We start from the raw sequence: 26,743 nt of genomic DNA, 5'->3' as shown, positions 1-26,743 counted from the left end.
CAAAAATACACACAGAAACATAAAATAATAGTAAGGTTTATGGCAAAAGTGGACTTATCTCTGAAAGAGATTTCTTCCAGTCAACCCATGGTCATGAGTAAGTGTTTCATATAGCTAGGAAAACAGTGTAAGAAATATTTATTAAAAAGAAAAATAAAAAACACCAAAAAAATTAATAAATAAAAGATAATAAAATGTATATATATTTAAAAATGTAACATACTACATACTAACAAATAAATATAAAGATAATAAATGGAGAGCTAGTTTTTTGTCCTGTTATACTGCGAAAACTACTGAACTGATTGGAATAATACTTATACAATAAGATGCAACGTGTTTCGGAGAAGGTAAATGATATGTTGTTAATTCGTTGTAATTCGCTTAGACCGAATATAAAATCATCATATCAAAAATTTCGATCTAGCGATAGCGGTTACATCGTTCCATAGCTTAATTGGCTAAAGCACCGACACGGTAAGTCGGAGATGCAGGTTCGATCCCCGCTTGAACGGTCGATTTTTGATATAATATTTAAAATTGTCTAGAATTTCTTGATATGTTGTTGATTACTCATCGTGTAATAAAATATGGACGGACTGAGGACGCTAGTCTATACAAATAAATAAAATTGGAATGTCTGTTTGTAATATTAAAATAACCGCTTTTTATTAAATGCATATGGATGTGTACATGGTATATATACCAAAATAACATTTTTTGCAATTTTTGTCTGTCTGTCTGTCTGTTTGTTCCGGCTAATCTCTGATACTAATGGCAGGTAGCTGATGTAATAAGGAGTCATCATTACAGCCTATACAGTCCACTGCTGGACATAGGCCCCCACAAGTTTACGCCGAAAATAACGTGAACTCATGTGTGTTGCCCATAGTCACCACGCTGGGCAGGCGGGTTGGTGACCGCAGGGCTGGCTTTGTCGCTGCCCGTCTTCGGCCTGTGTATTTCAAAGCCAGCAGTTGGATGGTTATCCCGCCACCGGTCGGCTTTTTAAGTTCGAAGGTGGTAGCGGAACCGTGTTATCCCTCAGTCGCCTCTTACGACACCCACGGGAAGAGAGGGGTGGCCATATTCTTTAGTACCGTAGCCACACAGTACACCGTAGCCACACAGTAATAAGGAGGCTATTTTTATTTTTATTTTTAACTTAGGCTATTTTTATTTTAGCAAACAGAACGATAACTTTTTTGTTAAATTCCATGCGGACGAAGTCGCGAGCACAGCTAGTATTAAATAAATAGGTTCGCTTAAAAAACGATGTTAACCTATTTTCACACCGTGATTCTCTACATACACGTGTTCCATTCCAATAAATATTTTAATGAGTACATGGAATCAATACTTAGTAATATATAATAAAAAATATAACATTAATTTTCTGAACCTCTCTCTTTGAACCTTCAGTAACTAGAACATGCCATAATTTTTTTTCTAATGTATTTTTAATATACTGCAGCCATTATTCATTCTTTTGTTGTCGTGTTTCTTTTGTTTTTAGTTATTGTGTGATAATAATACGCCTCAGAAATCAATAATTTTATTTAATAAGAAATATTTTGTTAGCATTCTTTGATCACGCGTCTAAATAGTCGTGATTAATTATAAATATAAATGTTTCACATTCAACGGCCCCCAGTAGGATTTTATTCTGTTTCGGGGGTCCGGAAACACACACAATCATCATCATCATTTCAGCCTATCGCTGTCAACTGCTGGACATAGGCCTCCACAAGTTCACGCCAAAAACGGCGTGAACTCATGTGTTTTGCCCACGCTGGGCAGGCGGGTTGGTGGCCGCAAGGCTGGCTTTGTCGCACCGAAGACGTTGATGCCCGTCTTCGGCCTGTGTATTTCAAAGCCAGCAGTTGGATGGTTATCCCGCCATCGGTCGGCTTTTTAAGTTCCAAGGTGGTAGTGGAACTGTGTTATCCCTTAGTCGTCTCTTACGACACCCATGGGGAGAGAGGGGGTGGTTATATTCTTTACTGCCGTAACCAGACAGCAGGCACAACAATACATATAAGCACAAACTCCCAGACCACGACAAACATCTATATGGCCAATACAAATATCTGTCATGAGCGGGGATCGAACTCGCGCCCGCCAGCGCAACAGCCAGTGTGCTGTGACCGTTGCGCTAACGCGTCGTCGATTTGTAGAGTAATCGATGTGTTGTACCATTTTTTTTTCTTGGAGCTGTACCTAAATAAATATTTGTAATTTGATACACGAAAAAGTTCTTTTAAAGTTAAGCTTTTTTGCGTACGCTTGACTTAAGGGAGTATGTAAGTTGGTGAACGCGTGATGGAAGCGTTACGGAAAGTGTGACCGGGCGAGTCGAACACAAGTTGAGAGTGAGATATAAATTAGTGAAGATAGAAAGAGAATTACGTCTAGTATACTCCTGTGGTGGCAACTAGAGAAGTTTTACTTCAGTGGTGTTGTCTAAAGCACACTCGTTTTTTTTCTGCTCATATAGTTTGGTAAACAAGCTTACGGCTCACCTGATAGTTAGCGATTACTGTAGCTTATAGGCACTGCAACTCCAGAAGCATACGCTAGCGCGTTACAGACCCTACCCCCAATCCTCCCTAGAGTTCTGGTCACATTACACACCACAGGAACACAACTCCTTAACGCGAATGGACTAAAGCAGGCGTTCTTTGTCATCCGAACAGTCGAACACGTGAAGTTGAAATAACCATTACTTTTTTTGTAATTTTACAATTTTCGTGAACTTTCATTACGTACGTTAAGTAATTTTTACATTCAATATTAGAAAACAAAAACAAAATTATTTGAAATGGTCTAGTCACTCTCGGGTTTCGAGTTTACCTTTACAATTAGTGATTAATTTTGTATAATCTATATAGTTTTGTTTATCTGTACAGAAGTTTTGATCGTTAAACGTCAACTACAATTCTTCATTCTACTAATATGTTCAATGACCTGTGTGACTTTGTTTTAATGTTGTTATATAAAAGTTTTGCAATAAACAAAGTTGACAGTACAGGTTTTATGTTACTTTAGTTGTAATTATAGAAATATATCGCTATATAGATATAATATGGGTTTATGTGTATACGATTTACTATTAATTTATGTGTATTATTTTATTTGGCTTATGTAGTTGCTTGTCACAAAAATTTTAAATGAATGAATGACTTAATCAAAAAGCTATATATTCTTAACCGAGTTAAAAATAAGGAATCTCAATTTGACTGTTTTTTTTGTGTCACTACTTTTTTTATCAATTTTGATGATTGTTTATTAAATCGAAAGTTAGTGTTTGTAGTGTGGTGTCATGTAAATTTAATTGAGATCTGACCAGTACTTTTTGAGTTATACCAAATGACGTGTATTTAATTGACAATTATTTCGACGTTGTATTACTTGTATGTTTTAGTCGGTTTTTTTTTCATTTGTGAGCTACTCTATGATAAAGGGTCTTAATATAAAATAACTTCAGATGTGTTAAACTGACTCACTCAGTTACTCGCTAAATCATAATGAATAACTAGTATTTATGTAAATATATAATGGCTTCAACTAAGCTTCAAATTCGTGTTCATGTCTAACAATTTAATAAATAAATACCTTAGAACACGTCGCAGTAAATTACCTAATTATGTAGACAAATAAGTACATTGCACCTACGCGAAATTGCGATTATATATTGCCAGTCTATATTTATATTACAAAATATAGTTTATGTTTGCGTGAGACATGCTTGTTACATGGCAAAATTTTTCCTATAGTGTATAGTTAGTAGATAAAGACGAGAGGCATTAACCACATTCCTGCTACGTACTATTTTTAGCTAAACATTACAAATATCTCATAAAAAAATATACAAGTCTGTACAAGTCTGCAAATTTCTAGTTTTTTTTTTAGGTCTAATGCTGATTATTTTTCGGACGAGAAAAGTATTTTTTCTTTCCAGTAACGATTATAGACCGGTCTCCGAAAATTTCTTCAAAGTACATAGGTAGTTGGATCTGTTTCAATTTTTTTATCATATGTCGTCGTATATGTCGTCGTCATGTGTCGTCGTATCGTATATGTCTTTCATTTTTTTATAAGTACGTAAGTTGGTAGAGAGATAGAAAGATATTATATTATTACAATTTAAACAAAAGTAGTAACGAAAAAACGATTTAAAACCAGTAAGCGATAATTACAAAAACGAAATTCAAGAATCAAACGCTTTTTCAAAAGGGTCTAGAAAGTGATGAGACTCGACCCAACCCGTTTAATCTGCGTCCTTTGTTAATCCGCCATTTTAATTACATACAACGAATAGAATCAATATATAGTTACATTGAAAAGGAATTTTAAGCATTTACTGTTTTTTATTATTTTTATGTTAAATCGATATTGCTAATTTTATTCATTGACAACCATTTTAGAGTAGTGGTAAGTGAAGTTGCTTTAATACCGACGATTGAATTGCGGGTTTGATTCCCACTCAGGATGGATATTTGTATTTGTATTTATATCCAGTTTGGATAGATTAGCTCAGCAGCTATCCTTGTGGGTCTCCTTATATACACACATCACTAAGGTTACTTAAGGCGTTCGATCCTGGGTCGCGGCACAGATGTGTGAAAACGATTATTACTTATGTTGGGGAAAAGGCTGCCTATCTAATGCAGGAATACTATTATAGCTATGAATAAATAAAAAGTTAGCGTTGTAAAACGTTACTAGCGTCACTAACCGTTAGCTTAAATGAAGCTCAGCGTCACTGAGCTTCCGCGTCAGGTGTTTCACACAAATGCACTCTTCCTGTTGAAATCGATTTCAAAAAGAGGAGGTTTCGAATTCGACTGTATTTTTTTATGCGTCTACCTCATAAACCCCTTTCGAGCCTTACATGATTAATGGACGACTCCTAAGCTTGTTTGCCACATCAGTGTTGTAAAAATACATGTGTATAGGACGAAATAAAACAGTATTCTGTAGCAAAACTTTATTAAAATCTAGGCACAGATTCAGCCACAAAAATACTAGAATAGACTTGTTTAATATAACCTCAATTGTTGATATAAATAAACCGCGTGGGTGTACCGTCTTGCCTACACAAATGTTTGCGTAATTTGATTTGTAAGGTGATGCTAAACATCTGGGAACATTAATGAAATATGCAAAGCGTGAATCTTTTTTAAAGTTTGACAGTTCTCGTACGTTCAAGGAAGATTTACGGTTTTGACGTTTAACACTTTTTTTTTTTAATTTTATTTTTAGTTGACTTCAAAAAAGAGTTTCGTTGCTATCCGTCTGGTCATAGAAGAAGCTAATGATTTTTGTGTAATTTAATATATAGTTGTAAGGCCTTGGTCCCTGGGGTTTCCTTGGTCATGGTAAAGTTTATCTCGCGTATGAGTTGTTTTTAGGCTTTATCAAACGTCATATAACAGGACATCCTTAGCTCTCAGCTACTTGGTGTGTTACGTCCATAGGCTACGGTAACCGCTTAACATAAGGCAGTTTAACTAAAACAATACATTAATTATTATTATTCTTATTAAAAAAATCGTCTAGTGGCTTATCACAAATAATTGACTAATTGATTTTTTATGGATCAAAAACTGGTTTTTGGGGAAAAAAATAAAGAATTTCTTAAAGAAGTTTATTTAAGGACTTTTAAAAGAATTTTGTGAACTTGTGAAGTCAATTTTTCCATTCCCAAACAAAGTATCCAATTCTGTAATAAAATAAAGCAGGATTATTTTTAGTTGTCACTCAACAAGATTAAGTATAATACGAAAAAGTTTCTAACAGGAAAAGTAGATTATTTTGATAAAAAAATATTGCCATTATATTTATAAAAATAAAAATAAATGTTTCTAAGCGCACAACTCAAGAATAGCTCGACCAATTCGGCTAATTTATTTTTTTGTATGTTTTGTTATGTTGTGAAGGTTTTGATACTTGCGAAAAAATCTATTAACTCTTGACAGAACGAAGTCTATCCGGGCAGCTAGTTTTGCATAAAAATGACGCTCTAAGAGTGCTTAAAAAAGTCCAATTGAATAAATACATGTTTGATTTTTTTTCAATCTGTTCCTTTATCCAACAAGTAATAACACAAGGAAAAAAAAAACAAAAACAAAAAACATATTGAACAAGCGACATTTTCAAGTGGTTGTATAATCTCATTTATATTTATTTCTTTGTATTTGTACAGATATTTCTATCCGGTTTGGATGTTTGACTTTGTAGGTCTGCCTATCGTGCTTCGGAGAGCACGTTCAGCTGTTGGTCTCGGTTGTTATCATAAATATCTGATGGGGATCGTTACTCATAGTAGTCTCCAACACGGAGAGAGCAGTGAGATATTACAGGCTGCATTATGAATCGTATCATTTCATTAAGCATTAAGTATTGTATAGAAGTTTAGATGAATGAAGTATGAAGAAGAAGGAGGCTATTTAGGCATAAGGCTATATATTTTACTTGGAAATATCTTTAGTTTTTTTTTTATATTTTATATTTTTATTAATATGGCTTTAAGGCTATAAATGTAATTAATATGATAAAGCTTGTTTATAAAGTTTGTTTGTTATGCTAAATCCTCCTAAGGAGCTCTGACCATGTTAATCGTAACAGGAACACAACACTATCTGAGATCAATATTATTTAGCTGTGATCTTCTGTAAGGTTACTCTGCTCCGAAGCAGAACATTTTCTTCTGCACCCTACTTCAATGTAGATATTATTATTATATTTAGGCAGTACTTTAGTCCTCCATACTGCAGATTCTTAGCATGCTATTTCAATAGTTATGACCCCTAACAGAACCATTCGTTGAAATTACCCTGAAATACAGGCTATTTCCGTGATTTCTATGCAAAAGAATGTAAACAGTATAAAAATGATGTACGCCGTTAAAATAAAAAAAGCCGTTTGAACATGTTACTCGGAACACTGAAAATTATGCGTGGGATTCCGTTGATCAGATATGTTTGTATTTGATGTTATAAATTTGAAAAATTGTTTGTATGCACTCCTACCATGAAACAATTCATTGTGGATGTATGCATGATGAGTATTTATAATATCTACTCATTGCTGTCTATTTATACTAATATGTATGTTTAAATCTTTGTTTTGCCGTGTGGTGTCAGCCGAGTAAAACAGCACCACGCGCTTTCTTCCCGTGGGGGTCGTAAAAGGCGACCGAGGGATAAACCTGGCTCTAAATCATCAGGGTCAAAAATTCAAAATTCAAAATTATTTATTTCATGTAGGCCAACCTGTGGCTCTTATAACACGACGGTATTTAAATTAGTCGCTCTTCAATAGTGAGGCAGGCAATTATGCTATTGCTATATAATAAGTATATAGGTAGATAGCATAGGTTAAGTAGTAAATTTTTAGCATTGGAATAAGTCATCAGTTTGTTGCAAATAAATTTTTAGTATTTAGTTAAAAGTTTAAATGTAGTAAAAATTAAGATAAGGACTAATAAATAAATGTTAGCAAGTAAGTACATGTATAAATTAAAAAGAAAAATATAAAAAATTTGTAAACATACTTTAAGTATAGAATTAAGATCCTATAGTATAAGAATAACAAATTGTAGTATTAAGAGATTGTTAAAAGTAAAAATGTTTGTAATGGTAATGATAACATCACCAAGACAAATAAAAATTATAATGTAAAAATAAAAATAACAACCAATAGAACAGCCCTGTTAAACAAAAATAATATACCAACTGAACTGTGTAATCATTTACCTTAGAATTAGAAATGATAAGTAAAGTAACCAATATAAAATAGGCCAAATAGTAGTGGGGAACCCACCCCGAGTAAGAGAGAGATGTATGAAAGAAAGAACAAGTATGCGGCATGAAAGTACGAGAGGCATGAAAGCGAGAACTGGAATGAAAGAGTAATTGCAGAAAACGTGCTCCGACCCCCATGTTGGAGGTATAGAAAAAAAAAAAAAAAACAAAAAAAACCTGTGGCTCTTATGACACGTCATGAATCTACCACCGGTTCGAAATGCGAACTCTGCTGAGAAGAGCCGGCAAGAAACTCAGCAGATGTACTTTTCAAAATATTCATTTTACAATATTTTCAATACTAACTTACAATACACTATACTAATTACAAAATTTCCATACTAACTTGTGTTTTACATACTATTACATCGTCATAAGTTTTCTATACTAACTTGTGTTTAGCCGGATGCTGGTCCTGGAGAAGGATAACTTCATTTGGAACCCGGAATGGGGTCTCAGTCAAGCATTCGTGGCATAGTTCTAAACTGAGAAAGACTCTTGCAGCTGAACTGGCTCCACACGTATCGACTCGTCGTTCCTGTGGGCCTAGCCAGTGAGATCGAGAGGGTGGCGCAGAGCTTAGGCAACTCTGCGCAGAAACTGTCTAAATCGTCTGCAATAGACGAACCTTAGTTCGTCAACCAATGATGTTTAAAGAACGATGGCAAAGGCATAGAATGGATGATTCATGAGGGATCAATTCTGTGCGGGGAGGAAGAGTGTCCAAGCTGCTATGTACTCACTAGGGGTTACATAGAAAAAAACTTACTCATAGTAGGGAACATATCCGTCAACCCGTTGTGGAGCAGCGTGGTGGATTAAGCTTTATTCCTTTTCCTACACGGTGAAAGAAGCCTACGGTCAGCAGTGGGATGTTACAGGCTGAATCGAATATAGCAGAAATAAATATTTTGAATGTACAAACACTGACGTCTGTTTCTAAGGTAAGCAACATAATGCTCATGTTTGATACCTTGTTTACTTTTTAGACTACTAAAAACTCATTAAAAGTGCCACAAGACAAGACGAATACTACAATGTATCGAGTTGATTAAACGCTTCAGCCTATTGTAGTCCACAGCTGGTTGTAGGCCTCTTCTAGGCCTCCTCCTCTTCTCCGTAGGCTTAATAAATTGATATTGTCTTTTATTAGCTTCGCACCATGATACTTGCAATTATTATTTTAGTCGTTTATTAATAAAAAGGCGGTAAGCATCAACATTTGAAACTTAAGAAACTAATTATGTCAAAAGTTTAGTTTTGTGTTCTACTAGGTGAAATATTTTTAAACGTTTAAGGTAAAGAAAATTCTCAGGTAGATTTTTAAACATTGTTTTAGCTTTGGCCAGCTGCCAAACGCTTTCATCAAGCGAAGGTGAGGTAACAATATTTTCAAACAAGTACTTTCTATTCATATTGTTTGTTTTGGTATTCGATTTTGTTAACATTGAGATTTACGAGAAAAGAATCTGTGGATTCACGTATAATAATTGTGTTTGCTGGCGAACGAAAAAAAACCAACTTCAATTACATCGACAAGTAATGCAACGTAGGTAGACGAAAAAATTGTCAAGTAAATACGCATTATCAAAGATTACTCTAAAAGTTGTAATCAGATCTCGATGAATTTAAATGTGACCACATGATCAACATCGGCTTTCGATTTAATTAAAAATCATCAAAATCGGTACACCCAGTAAAAAGTGAAGTAAAATATATTGAAAACTGCTCGTCTCGAGAGAAATTCTATATCTAGAAGATGTACTTTCAACAATTTGCAGTGCCACAGCGTGTCGGATTAACCATATTGTACTTATACAATGTATATATTTTTTTACTATCTGTGCCCGCAGCGTTGCCTGATTTTAATTGATTGTATTTTTTGTTGTAATTTTTTTATAATGGTATATTAATATACATATGAGCACCTGTAATACTCATTAATTACCTTAAATTGAAATATGAAGAATAAATATTTGTATGTAATGTAATATTTAGAACTAGAGTCATATAAAGTGATTTATTCTTTTGTCAAACCTGCGTTCTTATTCAAGTTTCAGTCTACTACTCATAGTAGGAAATATATTCATCAACTTGCAGTGCAGATAGAGTTGCAGGCGGCTTGGTAGATTAAGCTAAGGATCTTTTCCTACATGATGAGAAAGAGGCTTATGCACAGCACTGGGATGTTACAAGCTGAATCGAGATCGATGAAGATATAACAAAGATTTACCGTACAACAAAGCCTTAACAAAGCTTTGTTTGTTTTTATTTTAATTACGTAAGACGTAAGATGCTTAAGAAATAAACATATTCTGATCAAATATATCACAAACTTTCAAACAAGTGTAATTGAGATTTCAAACAAACGAACGATTCCGACGTCTCTCCAAATATTTGAAATTCTTTTATAGGAATGAATACATTCCTCGGTTATAAAAACTTGGTGCAATCAGAAATAGAAATATTTTTATATTATAAAACTTATATAACACAAACATTTTGACACACGTTAAAAGTGTATGTGTATAAATATGGGTATAAATGTATAATTTTTATAGGTGTATAGTTGGATGGATGAATTTTTGTTGACGAGCTTACGAAGCAAAAGTTATTAAGCCGTTTACAACAAGCCTCCTATAGGATAGTCGAATGTACGAATTAAAACGTGGACATAGAGTTTAAACCAATTTTCTTTAGGTTGTATATAAACGCGTTAAACCTTTATGTTTAAGAGTCTATTTTGTTTACATTACGCGTTATCTGGGTTCTGTAGGTCTCTGTCATATGTATTTTGTATTATATTATTTGTAATTGATAAACTAACATATTAAACACTAATAAAATAACCTGTAATTGATTGTACTGTCAGCGGATTCTTACTAAATAAAAATAAATAGATAAAAAAGTGTGTGTGTTTGTGTGTGTGTGTGTGTGTGTGTGTGTGTGTCTCTCTGTGTGTGTGTGTGTGTGTGTGTGCGCAATTCAAATACGGCAGAAGTGAAACTTCTAAAAAGTAACCTACGAGAGATTTTTTTTGTACCGAAAATATAAAATACTGTGTAATGTATAATGTATGTTTCTTTTTTGTGACGCATTTTCGTTTCATCGAGTTTAAAATCATGATTCTAAAAAAAGTGCACGTCAAAATTTGGTCCACAAGTTCAGTCTATTGTAGTCCATTGCTGGATACGGGCCTCCCCAAATTGGCGCCAGACATCCCGGTATTCTGCTGTCCTCATCCAGCCTATACCGGCAACCTTACATAGATCGTCAGTCCAGCGAAGGGAAAGGGAAGCGTAGGGAAGCATTTAAAAGTCAATCCATTTCAACTTATGGCAGCAATAATATAATTCATTTATTTAGAAAATAATCATCATTCACACAAATTACTAAAACAAGAGATGTTTTCTCAGAACATAATTGACGTTATGAAATACAAAATGTATATTATAATCGTTATTTGAAGAGTATAAACATTTGAATAAGTTAACAAATTTCTATAAGCTTCCACAAATGGGATTATACTGAAACATAGGGGAGAGTTCATTTATCTTTAATTCCTAATCTTGAGAATCCTTTATTTTGCTTTAGTATTTTAAGATTTACTGTATTAAGATAGGGTATGTTTTAGCATGCAAATATATAATCTTCTCTAATAACAAACGTCGAATTATAGGACATTTCGAGATTAGGGTTGTTGGGAATATACATTAAAGAATTATTTTTTTCAGGTTTACAAATAAAAAATTGTGAATATGAAATTAATATCTACGTCTTATTATAAATATGATATGAAATGGTTTCAAATTATAAGTCAAGATATTGGAAACGTATTCAATATTTTGTTTGTAGCAAAACCAGTAATAGATATTTTTTTGTAAAAAAGTTATTGATATCTTGATAATATAAATAGATTGGTTTTAAATATGTTCTTAAAATGGTAAAGATATAGTTCTGTGTTGTCAGAGGGAATACAGAGCAGAGCATATAAATAGACAGGGAGCAACCCACTACCTCTGACTTGGTTGCCTTATGGTGAGAAATGTGGCCAACGGAGGTAGATTATAAGGAGTGCCTCTAATCTGATGAATCTAATTGCCACATGTAAGGAAAATATAGCTAATGTGTGAGTGGGCCGATGGGTCCCGAACTAGAAAACTAGAACTAGTATCCCGGCCCGGTTCCAGTCCAGATTTGACGATCTGCTATTGGCTGAAAAGTTTCTTATTCTGCCATAGAACTTTAGCTCCCCAATACCAAGAAGCAGCCGCATATTATTTCTAATAGAATTTAAATATCAAATTTTGGGTACGGAACCTGAATTCCAACAAAAATAGTTTGAAGTTCTCTCAACCATGACAAAACTGCTGCTTGATATTTTGGAATACCCTTTATAGCAGTTGTAATCCCCGAATATATAAAATTGGATAATGCTTTAAAACTTTTGAGTAAAGTCTTTCTAAGGGTCGAAATTTGAATAGAGAAAGTTCAGGGACACTAACGGACTATTGCTAACAAATGTCTATACCTATTGACATAACAAAATTTAATAAAATTCACTTAATAGCGAATAATCGCTCTGGTACAGTGTTGCGAGAAGTCACCTAAAGCACCGACGCTTTGCTGGTTCGATTACCACTTAGGTAATCCGGTAATTCCGGTTTGGATGTCTGTCCTTGTGAGTCTCCCCACCGTGCCTCGGAGAGTACGATAAGCCGTAAATAAATAAATACGTGATAGCGATCGATACTCATAATAGGGAACAACCGTCAACCCGCAGTGGAACATCGTGGAGGACTAAGCTTCGGCCCTTTTCTTACACGAAGAAATCCCTCTCCTATATGGAAAAAGAGGCCTATGTCCAGCAGTGGTATGTTGCAGGTTGAGCCATCAATTAGAAATACAGGATTTACATAGTCGACTTTAATCAAAATATATTTTAATACTAAAAATCCTGTTATAGAGGATAGTTAGACTTTCAGACAATTTGTACATAATGGGCCATTTTAAGGGCCTCGCTTTGGTTCAATTTAGGGGTTCATAGGAGGCTTTCAATTGTTTTATAATTTTATTTCGAATATGTTATGGTTGAACAGTAAAAAAATAACAGTGGGCAGTATCTCCTCCTGGTCTAAAATTATGTTTTTATTTATATTAACACTTTTACTTATACAAGACTAAGTTTATTTGTCAGTGTCTGAAACGTCGCCAAAATATTGGAAATTTTAAAACGATAATCGCGGAAAGTCCCGTGTAAGTAGAATTGTTGATAGTGACATATAAAGTGAAAATATAATATGAGAGTGAAAGTATAAAGGCCTTTCAAAAGATTTGGTATAGAAATTTTACTTTATCAAATTTTAAAATATTCATTGATTGTTTTATCTTGTGCATGATTTAAAAAAAGGTCATGCCAACGCGTGGACATTGTTGGATGATTGCTTCAAGGTTTTTTAACATGTGCTTGAAAAAACCGACACTATTTGGATATCGGGCCAACACTAATTACAAGCCCTTAAAACATGCCAAGTATGCTTTTATAAGTATATCTAACATTAAAGCAAAATGTGTTTTATTATGACAAGCCCGTTGGCACAGTTTGTAGTGGCCTTGATTTCTTCTTCGCGCCTATAACACAAGCTTTAAGTTGCTTACCTTAGAAATAGACGACCACGTGTGTATAAGATATTTAAATTTATTTATATTATATTATTAGCAATCCTTAACCTTTTCAAATTGATCATTAATCTATTTGGCAAAGATATATTTCGGCTTTTAGATTTAATTATGCAATATTTTAGGTCAAATGTATTTTTATATTAGAACAAAATATTATGACGGAAATATTCCATTGTTTGAGCTTTAGAAAAATAACCACATTTGTCTACGTAAAAGATACAGACAGTTCACAATCACATAACTGATATCTTAGTAGAACTAAGTAAAATTAACTGGCAACTCTGTTACTGTCCGTTATAGGTACTCGAGTAATTTCCTATCTCATACGAATTTCCGAGATAAAGTCTAAGTGGTGTATGTATTATTCTAGATTTTCGGCTATATATGTATCAGACTTAATCGTAGTCAATTTAGATAGATCCTGCTTGGAAACAAAAACGGATCCATTTTCACAAACTTTCGCATTTAAAGTAGGATTTATGTTTTCCTATTTCTTCTTAGGAAAATAGGAACGTAAACAGTCTGTACATATTTTAGTAAGAGCCAAACAAAGTAAATTGAAGAGTTTATTACTTTGGATCTTGAGGGTTAGGGAGAACGATTTCAACAACGTTTATAGAAAGTTTGATTATTGAGGATACAATATTGTACAAAGGTATAATATGCACGAAACCATGATAATGATGCGATTGAGGGCTTGAAGTTAACGAATCTCGAATCGGTTATTCCGAATTCAAATCCGAAAAAATTTTAGTGAAGTATAGAAGAAAATAATAAAATAATACATGGAAAACTTTAATACTATAATTACAATAAACAAACAAAAAAATGTTATACATCTTCTATAATATAAAATTGAGTCGCTGAATGTGTTGCTAAGCGCAAAACTCGAGAACGGTTGGACCGATTTCGCTAATTCTTTTTTTAAAATATTCCTTGAAGTACGAGGATGGTTCTTACGGAGAGAAAAATTCTAAAAAAAAAAAAATTTAAATTTCCTTTAAAAGTCTAAAAACAACACTTTTCTATACTCCCATACAAAAGATTTGTGATAATACTTAAAAGTCAATTTGAACTTTAATACCATACGATAAAGTTTGTGTTAGGCGATACGAAGTTCGCCGGGTCAGCTAGTATATTAATATAGAATATGACGACGCGTTGGCGCAGCACTGGTTTGTGGCTGTTACGCTGGCGGTTGTGGGTTCGATCCTGGCACATAACAAACATTTGTATTGGCCGTACAGATGCGTGCTGTGGTCTGGGTGTTTGTTCAGTCCTTGTTGGTCGTTCCACCGTGTCTTGGAGAGTGAGTTAAGCCGTCGGTCCCGTTTGTTATCATGTACGATAGCAATCGTTACTCATAGTAGTGAATATATTCGCCAATCCGCATTGGAGCATGCAGATTTTCAGATTTCAGCAGATTTTCATACAAACTTCCAACCCCCGTTTCACCCCCTTAGGGGTCGAGTTTCGTAAAATCCGTTCTTTGCGGATGTCTACGTCCTATAAGGAGCCTACCTGCCAAATTTTAAGTTTGTAGGTGTTATAGTTTTGGAGATTTCGTGATGAGTGACCTTTATACCTATATATATATATATATATATATATATATATATATATATATATATATATATATATATACACTAGCTGACCTGGCGAACTTCGTATCACCTTATTTTTTTCTGAAATATAATAATAACATAATATATCAAAATAAAATATAGCCTATCTTTTAAGTTGGATCAAACTGCACACGGTGTGCAAATTTGACTAAAATCGGTTAAGTAGTTTAGGAGTCCATTGAGGACAAACATTGTGACACGAGATTTATATATATTAAGATAGATATAGGTTAAAAACCAAACAATGAGTCTAACACTCGACGCTGTAACAGAACAGCTAGATTTTGCCAACAAAAGAGCAAACAGTTTTGAAAAAATATATTAGATACGAAAATACACTTAGAAACAATCTCTAAAAAAAATTAACATTTTTTCTATGATAAGCGATAATAGCTAATTCAGAATCTTTTCTTTGTATGATTTTCCAGTAAAGGTAACGAAGGTTAACATACGAATAACAATTTTCCAACCGTGTTACAACGTCTGAGGTCAACGCGATCAAACCAATAATACCTTTAGCTTAACTAAATTAAACACAAATTCTAATTAAATACATAATTAGAAATAACAGAAGCGATACGCACAAAAATATGAAGGGGCTTAACTTAAATGAATGATGATTACATTACTTTTTAACCGACTTCAAAAAAGGAGAAGTTTCTCAATTCGAATGTACTCGAATTTTATTGTCTAAGTCTAGTAATAACCTAATTACTTTTTCTTGGTGTAACAATTTTAAAGATTCTGCTAGTCAAAAGCTGATGCATATCGCGTGGCTCCGTTTTTATTTCATCTAAATATGACTAGAGTTTTTTTTTAAGTTGTCTTTATGAATGCGTCCTAATAATACATTGAAGGTAGTCGAAAAAATAATTAATAAAAAATTTTATTGACTATTTTTTCGACTACCTACATTGTATTATAATTTGCTGTAAATTGAAGTAGATTTTTTCTTTTGCAAACAAACGAAATTATTGTGTTTTTGAAAGTTAAAAACCTTTAAAATATATAATGTCTAAAGATGTGTTGGGAACTAAAAGATCTATTGTCAGGTAAGTAAACAAGGAGAGTGTAAATAGCGAAAACCAATGCTTTGACCTCCCACATCCTGTAACCCGTCTCTTGATGTATTCCAGCTTACACTAGCGTAAAGCTTTTCGTTGAAATGTTTCCTAAAATAAATGATTTGAATTTTAAGCTTTAGCTTCAATGTTTATAGAATTACTTTTCAATATCTTATTTTTACCATGATTATTATAATTTTAAAGCCAATATTGTCAGCGCCCAAGTATGAAATCGAATAAATATTAGAAAAATTCCAGTAAAAAATTGAAAAAAAAATTCACTTTTATCGTGGTTTCATAAAACCACACATACACGTTTTTTTTTAATTCAATATTTGTGTTTTTTTTTTTTTTTTTTTTTTTTTTTTTTTTTTTTTTTTTTTTTTTTATTAGCGTTACATTGATGACATCATCTGTTATTTGGCACCATTAAAAGTCATTAAAACTAACAGAAAAATTCTCCCTCACGTGACCATGGTTCCTGTAAAGTATTCGAAACGTCGGGCATGTAAAAAACCCTAATAAACCGCGGTAAAATTCGAAAAAGTTGTTTCATTATGATGAAAAAATTTAATTTAAAAATTGGTTGCGACAATTCATTATTATATTCTAAGGATAATATTGAATATGCATGTATTTGTATACATTTAGAATCCAATATATGATTCAAAAGAGATACTGATTAAATTGAAAGATTTGTTAGATTCTACTGGGATACAAGAGAGCTCATTTGACATGGACCAATTGGCTAAAACGTAAATACCAAGTCTTGTCTGCTTTTGTAAAAAAAAATATCGATAAATTTCAAACCAAATAAATACATTTTGATCAATTTTATTGTATATTAATTTTATCCGCAAACTCGCAGTGGAGCAGCATTTTGGTTTGAGATCTGCTCATTCTCATACATGGAGAAAGAGGCCCAGCAGTGGGATATTAGGCTAAACCGTATCATATCGTGAAGCGTCATTGAAATTAATATTTAATTAAAAATTAAAATGTCGGTAGTCTATTCGCGTTAAGAAAATACTGAATTGTCACTGTTACTTAGATTAGCCACGCCCTTTGACCAATTAAACGGTAGCAAATTAGAACACCTATCTAAATAACGGCTTACCTTAACTGGTCTATTTAAATACGGTGCTCAAATTTACTTGGTCAAGGACAATGACTGCTGATTGCTTTAATGCAAATATACTTTTTTAATTTAGTACAGTAAGAGATAACAGATATGATAATTAAAAAAAATAGCGTGCCTACAAAATACACAATTCAGAAGTGAAACTTCTTTGGCAAACTAATTAAATAAAAACTAATTAAAAAAACGAATTGAAAAAAAAACTAACGTCACGCGGTGTTCCCAGGCGGTCACCCATTCACCGCGCCCGACGTTCGGACGAGAACCGGTGTCTTCAACGTGGTATAGACGTTAAAAAATTCGTGACTCGTGACGCCGTGATGTGACTAATCCGTAAAAATTTTACCCCTCATACGCCTAAAGAAGTTTCACTTCAAAAAAAGGATTTGACAGTGAAACTGTAGCCCTAATACATAAGCAAAATTACACAAGTTTTTCATATTTTTAGAATAATTAATAAGCTTAAAAGTAAATTTCATAAATAAAAAGCCGCAACACGATGTAAACGACTTTTACTATTTTAATGTTAATATTTCAGTTTTTAATATAATAATAATAATAAATACTCTTTACTGTACACCACAAAGAAACATTACAAAAAAGTGATACATGCAAAGAAAGATGTACGAAGGCGGTCTTATCGCTAAGAGCGATTTTTTCCAGACAACCTATAGGATATAAAATTAATACTAAGTAATAATAATATTAAGTTATTTATTGTGATATCTTTGACCCATTTATTACTTAAATAGAAATCATATCAAAAACTTCTTTATTCAAGTAGGCTTACAAATCACTTTTAATAGTCATTTTAAAAATAATAATTAATTTAGAAATAAAAGTGAATTTGAAACCAGCATCGAATTTAAATTCTGCTGAGAAGAATTATAAAAAGGTATTCTTTAAAAAGAACTGTCAACAACAAAATTCTTATGTCAACGTTAGAAATCTTATTTAAGTTTTCGTAATATCCCACTGCTAGGCATAAGCCTCTTTCTCCATGTAGGAGAAGAATCAGAGCTTAATCCACCACGCCAATGCGCCAACATGCCAACACACCAATACGCCAACAGTCCAACACGCCAACATGCCAACACGCCAACAGTCCAACACGCCAACATGCCAACACGCCAATACGCCAACACGCTAACACACCAATACGCCAACATGCCAACACGCCAACACGCCAATGCGCCAACACGCCAATGTGCCAATACGCCAACACGCCAACAGTCCAACACGCCAACATGCCAACACGCCAACAGTCCAACACGCCAACATGCCAACACGCCAACATGCCAACACGCCAATACGCCAACACGCCAACACGCAATACGCCAATACGCCAATGCGCCAACATGCCAACACGCCAATACGCCAACACGGCAACATGCCAACAGTCCAACACGCCAACACGCCAATACGCCAATACGCCAACACGCCAATACGCCAATGCGCCAACATGCCAACACGCAAATGTGCTAATACGCCAACACGCCAACACGCCAATGCGCCAATACGCCAACACGCCAATACGCCAATGCACCAACACGCCAACAGTCCAACACGCCAACAGTCCAACACACCAACAGTCCAACACGCCAACACGCCAATACGCCAATACGCCAATACGCCAACACGCCAATAGTCCAACACGCCAACACGCCAACACGCCAATACGCCAATGCGCCAACACGCCAACACGCCAATGCGCCAACACGCCAATACGCCAACACGCCAACACGCCAACACGCCAACACGCCAATAGTCCAACACGCCAACACGCCAATACGCCAATGCGTCAACACGCCAACACGCCAATGTGCCAATACGCCAACGTGCCAATACGCCAACACGCCAATACGCCAATACACAAACACACCAACACGCCAATACGCCAACATGCCAACACGCCAATACGCCATCACGCCAACACGCCAATACGCCAACACGCCAATACACTAACACGCCAACACACTAATGTGCCAATACGCCAACATGCCAACACGCCAATACGCCAACACGCCAATACGCCAACACGCCAACACGCCAACATGCCAACACGCCAACACGCCAATGTGCCAATACGCCAACACGCCAACATGCCAACATGCCAATGCGCCAACACGCCAACATGCCAACACGCCAAAACGCCAACACGCCAACACACCAATACGCCAATGCGCCAACATGCCAACACGCCAACATGCCAACACGCCAATACGCCAACATGCCAACACGCCAATACGCCAATGCGCCAACATGCCAACACGCCAACACGCCAATGCGCCAACACGCCAATACGCCAACACGCCAATACACCAATGCGCCAACATGCCAACACGCCAATACGCCAACACGCCAATACGCCAACACGCCAACACGCCAACATGCCAACACGCCAACACGCCAATGTGCCAATACGCCAACACGCCAACATGCCAACATGCCAATGCGCCAACACGCCAACATGCCAACACGCCAAAACGCCAACACGCCAACACACCAATACGCCAATGCGCCAACATGCCAACACGCCAACATGCTAACACGCCAATACGCCAACATGCCAACACGCCAATACGCCAATGCGCCAACATGCCAACACGCCAACACGCCAATGCGCCAACACGCCAATACGCCAACACGCCAATACGCCAATACGCCAATGCGCCAACATGCCAACACGCCAACATGCCAACACGCCAACACGCCAATGCGCCAACACGCCAATACGCCAACACGCCAATACACTAATGCGCCAACATGCCAACACGCCAATACGCCAACACGCCAATGCGCCAACACGCCAATAAGCCAACACGCCAATACGCCAATGCGCCAACACGCCAACACGCCAATGTGCCAATACGCCAACACGCCAATACGCCAACACGCTAATGTGCCAATACGCCAAGATGCCAATACGCCAATAGGCCAATGCGCCAACGCGCCAACACGCCAACACGCCAACACGCCAATACGCCAATGCGCCAACACGCCAATGTGCCAATATGCCAACACGCCAACACGCCAACACGCGAATACGCCAACACGCCAACACGCCAATACGCCAATGCGCCAACACGCCAACACGCCAATGTGCCAATACGCCAACACGCCAACATGCCAACACGCCAATGCGCCAACACGCCAACACGCCAATGTGCCAATACGCCAACACGCCAACACGCAAATCACTTCGCCATCTAAGGACATCGTGGCAGGATAGGAAATTAACTTACCCTTTTTGCGCTTGATAAAGCTCCAAAAAAGTTTAGGGTTTGAAGACAAAGTTGTTTCCAGGCTATTCAAATACAATTCATAGTGTAGATTATGAAGCTTCGCGCAATTTAAATTTTTCATTGATGACTTTTATCAGTGCTGCAGAAAACCATAGCGGATATTTACTTTACCGTGTTTTAGATTTGGGCACATGTTTAGCAATGATAATTCTCAGAACAGCAGTCATAACTCGACAATTTCTTCTCCCAAGAATATTATGCATTTTGAAGGGAAACAGAGATTCCAAGAATATTATTCAGGGCACTTGTAATTTTGTCATAGTCAGCTTTGTAGAAGCGGAACCTAGCCCCAATACAAGATTCAAGCTTTTCCTGAACGTTAATTTTAACGGAAAACTCAATTGGAGGGTGTAATGGTTCTATCCCGGAAAGAGGGTCCTTGCTTTCGCTCAATTGGGAGATAACCAGAGAGCAAATTACTAGGTCTAAAACGCGATTTTTATTATTTTTACAACAATTATACTGTGTAATCATATTATACAACAAATTATTCGTTGTTATCGAAGTCAGTGCAGGGCCAGTCGTCTAGTAAATAGATAAAACAGACACAGGCCAATCATTGCCAAAATGAAATAGAGACAAGCCAAATATTTGTACAATTTTGTGGTTTTTGTTTATGTACACTAAGGACTAATTATGAGATTAACAACATCAAAATAGTTATGACCATTTTATTATTACATTTCATAGTCTGTCTGAGATCAAAAGTCATGAGGGATGTTGATACTATAAACAGGAAATTCAGAGTTAAGTATACGATTAGCAAGCTTGAAACAGTAATGAAGATTTTGCTATGGAATCTTGGGCTTATAAGCCCAAAGTTTGGAGGAGCAGTTTTGATACAGGAAATTAGTTCTGATACCGGAAAAGTAACAGTAATCTTGTAATTCTAAGTTTGTATTTATCGTCCTCAAGGATCGAACATTATTTACTTGAATTTGCGATCATTATTTGTGAGTTATACATTAGGTCACACAGATCTAATCACCAGTATCTACCTATATAATATATTATATAACGTACTTCAGAACATATACAATGTTCTGAAATACAACTATTATAAAATATTTTAAAAGATATAAAGAACCTAAAAATTGAGCCTAGATGTATACAGTGGAGCAGCCTCGACCTTACAGAAGATAACAGCTAAATAATACTGTTTTCAAGCAGTGTTGTGTTCATGTTGGTGAGTAAGATCTAGCTCCTGGGGAGCATCGGGAATAAAGTGGGCAACGCGCTTGCAATGCTTCTGGAGTTGCAGACCCAGTTATATATAAAAAAGGTGACGAAATCACTGTGAATCCAGGACGACTTTATAATTCTTCTCTTTATGATAAATTTATTTTTTAAGTAGCAGGATGCTGTTTAGCAATCGCTACTAAAATATGTAGTCATTTTGTTAGAAAACAAAAACTCATAATTCAAGTCAATGTTTTTTTCTTGTGACAACACTTTTATAATATCGGCAAGTTTAAATAATACATGGATGAAATGTAACTCATGTTTATTTCACAAGATTGAATATTTTGTGTGAGTTGTTGACCCACGTTATGGTATAAAATTGAAGAATTGGAACGTATCACAATGACGCATATAGTTTTTACGGTCACGTGACTAATATCGAAATTACCTATCACGTTTATAGATCAGAGATACTAATATTTGTTGCTTACATCATGTTTTATAGGAACAATGTAATAAATAACAGTAATGAAAACTATTACGACTACGTTTTCGTTTCGTTTAGCACGTACACGTTTTATTGGCAGCCATTTTGTGCTGCGTTTGAAATGGATGAGTTGGCGGGGAGATCTTGATGCAAATTATGCTAAGTTTAGTGCATATGCTTCCCGATATTTAATCTAGGTTTCTTTCTAGGTGTTTATATGAATGTGGAATTCTGAATCTGTATGTAATATGATATTACAGCTAGGTATAATAAAGTCGTAACTATGAACAATTTTCTAATTTTCGTGTTAGGATCGTACAAAAAATTCATCGAAAAAGCTCGGTTATTTGCGATGTTTCATAATTTTCCTAGCAATTTTACAATCCATCGCTCGCAAGTACCGATTTTTCTTATCTTCGAAGAGCATGTTGTTTTATTTATTATGTCGTATGGATTTTTTATCAATTTATTCTTTAGTAATAATTTAGAAAACTTCATTTTATTATTAAAATATAAATTTAACAACAACTTAAGAATAGCTTTGTTGATTTTTGAAGATTCTAGGTACGATTAAAGAAAATGAAAATTCATAAAACATTTTGTTAAGGATTTATTTTTGCACTTAATATATATTTTATGATAATACTTGAGCATATAATGTTGAAGTATTTAAATAACAATTATGAACTTAAATTAAGGTTCTAATTTTCAAAAGTATGCACTTGAGGTAAATACGTTGATATTTAATATTGCTGTTTTTAAATTAATATTATAAAAACAGCTGGTGATTGCAATGATCCCAGCGGAGCTCTGTCTCAAGATTTGCAGCACTTGGTGTGAAGAACCTAACTAATGTATTTAAAGAAAACACTGTTGTTATCAATAATTAAAAACAATGTTTTGTACTAATAATAGGCTAACTTTATTTAATAAAATTAAACCCGTGGAACACACTAATGATCATACAAAGAAGGGGGATAGTTAGTGTTGCAAGGTGCAAAATTAAAAATAATATTCATCAAATATAATGAGTACCTTCGCCTACCCACAGTGGAGCAGCGTTTTATTATTATGATTATGCTCCAATCCTTCTCCTAAATGGAGAAAGAGGCTTATGCCTGCAGTGGTATGTTACACAGGATCCGACACAGGAAGAAATCCTAGTGGGTGGAGGGGGTGGGTGTTTGTGAGGCCTATAATAAGGTGATAAAATGTATTAATCTATAAATAATATGTATTTTATTGTATTTAATGAGTTTTAATTTTTTTTTACAGATAACATTCAACAGTGAAAGGCTGATTACACAACAGTAAGGAGGATTATTTTCTGGTAAGTATATATTTAATAAATTTAATTATTTGTTCAAGATCAAATAAAAGACAAATGTATACTGTATCCATGATCTACATTTATATGATCCGTAGAGTCATTGTAAGCCCAGAAAAAATGTTACAACTGAGTGGAAACTTGATTGATTTATGTTACCCTTATAATATTTTAATACGTGTTGTAAAATATTTTTTGTTATCCGAATAAAAAATTATAAAAAAAGTAAAAAATGTTTTAAAACCCACACACAACAGAATTGAAACTTATGAAAAGTAGCATACGAGAGTGAGAAGGATATGTGTTTGTTTCTATATCGTGACACATTTTCGTTTCATCTATTTTTTTAAATCACAACGATTCTAAAAAGTTTCACTTCAATAATATTAAATTAATTTATTTACTATGTAGATGTTGTGCTGTGTAGTACATATAACTTTAACCTTTATGTTACATATAAAAATAAGCACGTGTCCTGTGAATAGTTGTCAGTGGAACAGCGTGGAGGATTAAACTTCGATCTTTCTCATACAAGAATAAAGAGGCCTATGCTCAGCAGTAGGATGTTGCAGGCTGAATTAGTAATTGATTAAAATAAAACTAATCATAATATATTTATTAACACGCAGTTATTAATATGTAGAAGTATTTATATTAACCTTTCTCGCTCTAAGGCACTTTTATGTTGAAAAACTAGCGTATTTGCCGCCATTTATATTCCACTCAACAGATTAAAAATACATTTTAAATTTTCTTTTTATGATAAAGTTATACTGTCAGTAGCAACAGTCGTTACAAAACAAATATAGTCAAAGCTAATTAATGGTACCACAGCATTAAAGACTCAGGTATAACTGGTTCATTCGTTAAAACAGGTCAAATTGAAACGAGCCATAAGTACCGAAATTTCCGCTGTTTCTTAATTTCCGCTTAGTGGAAATCAGGCGTTCCATCTTAAACAGTCATTTATACAAGAGCTGATAATCTAAGAATCCGACTATTAGATCAAGTCTAACTATATATTTTTATTTATTTTTATACATTAAATATATCTTATAATATACGGTACAGTTTTTAGATTAAATCACATGAAAAATTATAACCTAATATAATACTGGAGAAAAATGACTTAGCGGTCTGGTTTGCCGGTTGTGGACAGCGTTATTTGACGAATGACACTTCATTCGATAGATACGAAAAGTTTATGATATAATATTCTTTTTTTTAAACCGAAGTTCTCTTATTTATGAGATATTTTTATTCGTAAATGTGAATCTAAAAGTTGTAGTTTTTTGATTGAGGCGAAACAGGCCCTTAAGTCAATGCTACTTTCTGCTGCTGAAGTCAATTTGTAACTTCTTTGTAGAGTAAACTCCACCCACAACCTGTCAAACTAGCCCTTACAATGTTATTAAGGTTATTCTGCCATTTGCAAAGGTAAAGGTTGACTCCTAACGAGAATCCCTTTTATTCACCCACTCATATTCACGTATATTTTTTAAACTTGTAGTTGACGACGTATGATGCTGGTACAGTCTTTTTAAATATTATTTTAATAAATAAATTTAATTTATTTATTTTAGTTTTAAATGTGAAAAATTGACTAAAGATGGTATCAGTTTTAATTTTTTTAAATACCTGTTTAACTTCAATAAGATTTTTGTTATAAATTAGCTTGTGTATTGTTTGTACTTATTTATTGTTTTCTACGTCAATTAATATATAACTATTCTTTTATGTCTGTGGCGCTATTTTAAACGAATAAAGAGCCCTTCTAAAATATATGTTGTAACTGAGCGAAACGTATAATCAATCGATTTCATTTGGTAGTTTATTTGACAACTATATATTAGACGTTAATATTGTAGACGAGTTTCGCAAGTATAGTTTAACCTATTATTAGCTTATGTAAGCTGTCATGTGTTGTTAGTAATTCATTTTATTTATGAGTATATATACTATTACTATTATAGATGTACATGGAGATAAGAAAATAAATAAGGAATGTACCAGAGGCAGTCATATCTTTTTCTAATCCCGAATCTGACAGCGATTTCTATCAGTCAAGCTAGAACTTTAGAGGAAAGAAAAAAATACACTAGGGGTGTACGTAAAATACACAAGCATACACAAACACACACATAGACTTTTTATTAAGTATTCTTAATGTTTTCGCACCTATTATAGTTGCCGGCTACTTTTACTCTGCTGTACCGCTGGCCGTAGATTTACTTTTTCCTGGAAAATAGAGTAATTCACACCCTATTTCTACAAGTAGCTACTATTACTCTATCTTCTTAGGCCTTTTTCGTATTCTTTATCAGTATTGCTTTACTATTTTACGTATGTTGTATCCCTAGTTTTTCCGCCTTTCAATCTATCTTGTTTCGATAAGACATTGTAATTTGATAAAGCTTATTTTCGCCCATTAAACAAATGTATTCTCTTTGTAACTTATTCGATGATGAAGTTCAAAGATCTTAAATAAATAAAATAAATAAATTAAATTTATTTATTAATTTATATCAGTATACGATTAGCCGAAAACAAGTACTGTTTTAAGTTTCAGTGAATTTTATGTGTATGAAACCGGGTGGGGTCGAAGTTACTGTTGGATAAACAACTGTTCCAGCGGTGGTAAACTTGAAAACGCTTTGTAGTTGTTTTGCCATATTTTATAGCTATCTCTAGTAATGCCTTCCTTCTTTGATATTATGAGTTTTAAAAATAACGCGGTTAAATATAAATTAACGAGCTTAGAAATAAAACATTTACGCATGATATATAGCATAGTTTGTTTTTACGTAATTCTATTTATCTGTATGACGGCATGAGAGTAATGATTCATATAACATTCACTAGATGGCGTTATTTTACTTATACTTACTGTTAAGCAACTATAGTGAATAGCGACTTATTAGTTTTACTCAATTTAACCACCCCCATGATCAATTTGATCAAAACTGAGGTAAGGCACAGCAGGACATACCCTGCTCAAAATCTGGAGCAGCCCGACTGGGGAAGTACCTCGAAGTTACAGAAGATCACAGCTAAATTCTAGCTTTCAAACAGTGTTGTGGTCCTGTGTTGAGCAAGGTGGCCAGAGCTTCTAGTTGGGGGCTGCG

General features: G+C 34.6%; 1 long non-coding RNA gene across 1 annotated transcript; it reads right to left on the bottom strand.

Moving 5' to 3' along the window:
* Window positions 1–7,244: 7,244 nt before the first annotated feature.
* Window positions 7,245–8,085, bottom strand: LOC123667594. The gene is made up of 2 exons (XR_006745454.1): window positions 7,986–8,085; window positions 7,245–7,277 (listed from the first exon to the last, which is right to left on the bottom strand). It is a non-coding gene; the product is annotated as an uncharacterized LOC123667594 (long non-coding RNA).
* Window positions 8,086–26,743: the final 18,658 nt, after the last annotated feature.

This window comes from Melitaea cinxia, chromosome 28 (assembly GCF_905220565.1).
Source record: "Melitaea cinxia chromosome 28, ilMelCinx1.1, whole genome shotgun sequence".
NCBI classification, from domain to species: Eukaryota; Metazoa; Arthropoda; class Insecta; order Lepidoptera; family Nymphalidae; genus Melitaea; species Melitaea cinxia.
The sequence above is the reverse complement of the archived record's forward strand: the minus strand, read 5'-3'. Positions and strand labels throughout refer to the sequence as shown.